The 1,268-nt window shown below is 35.5% G+C and overlaps 1 protein-coding gene across 2 annotated transcripts in view; it reads left to right on the top strand.

Moving 5' to 3' along the window:
- The window catches only part of LOC105821147 (rab GTPase-activating protein 1-like), a 592,862-nt gene that overhangs the window by 359,479 nt on the left and 232,115 nt on the right, over nucleotides 1–1,268 (top strand). The gene's annotated exons all lie outside the window — the stretch shown is intronic.

A 1,268-nucleotide genomic window follows, 5' to 3' on the forward strand; every position in this document is an offset into this window, starting at 1 on the left:
TTCCTTCATTCATTCAACATTTATTGAACTAAATAATTTTAAATCTAACCAAATGCCCAGCACCATTCTAGTTGAGCGATACAACAGTAAAGAAAAAGCGGATAAAATTCTTGTCCTCATGAAGCTTTGTCCTTGTGGAAGAGACAGGTAATAAGCAAACAACTAAATAGAATATATAGCATGATATTTTGCTTCAAAAAACAGACGCATATTACTTTGAAGACTTACAAAGACTTCATGTATCAGAGTGTTTTAAAAAAGTGCTATGGGGAAAAATAAAAAAAGGAAGAGAAGTACAGCAGTCTTAATAGGGCCTTTTGACAATTCTAAAGACTTTAGGTTTTACTGGACTGGTTGGAAAGCATTGGAGGGTTTCGAGCATAGGAGTGACAGGTACCGACACACATTTTTATCCCGATCACTCAGGTTTCACTGTTGGAAAAAGATTGTAGGATATTCATGGAGAGAAGCGGGAGACCAGTGAGGAGGAATTGCAGTAATCTGGGTGGGAAATGATGGTTGCTTGGACCAAGATAGTGACAGTAGAGGTGTGAGAAGTGGTTGGATTCTGGACAAGTTTCAAAGGTAGAGGCAACAGGATGTGCTGATGGATCAGCTGGGGTAAGTTTTATTGATTACATGTTTTCATTCAGTGCGGTGATAAGAGAGAAGGTTGGCTGGTTTTGCAGTTTCTGTGCTTCCGGGAGCATTTTGGAAACAAATGATATCGTGAAGTGACTACAGAATGCTATTGTTATGTGCTGTATTCTGGCGATGCTCATATTGCTATGTTTATTCTAGAAGGAGATATTGATACTTTGGGGAGCATGTAGGGTCAATATTGGTATCTTTAAATAAAAATATGGAAAATGGAATAATTATGAAAGATGAACAGCAGGAGAGTAAGTATGTCAAACCTAGTACTTTTAAATTAGGATACTTCTAAATAAGGATATTTTGCTTCAAAAGAACAGACCCATATTACTTTGAAGACTCACAAAGACTTTATGTACATCAGATGTGTTCGGTAACCCCCACTGTATTTAGTTTTTATATGTTTAATTCTCCAGCTTAGAACAAGGATCACTGACTTAAAGTTACAGCGTGACAGATTTTTTCCTAATAAAAATCTTCCAGTTCCTAATGAATTGGAATAACTAAGCTATTTTATGGTATTTTTTTGGTGCAGAAAAACTCATAGTAGTTAAACTGTGTATACAGGGATTGAGTAAAATAACTAAACATATTCTTTTAAATTTATGATTAAA

Source organism: Propithecus coquereli, unplaced genomic scaffold (genome assembly GCF_000956105.1).
Source record: "Propithecus coquereli isolate 6110/MARCELLA unplaced genomic scaffold, Pcoq_1.0 Scaffold56, whole genome shotgun sequence".
Taxonomy (NCBI): domain Eukaryota; kingdom Metazoa; phylum Chordata; class Mammalia; order Primates; family Indriidae; genus Propithecus; species Propithecus coquereli.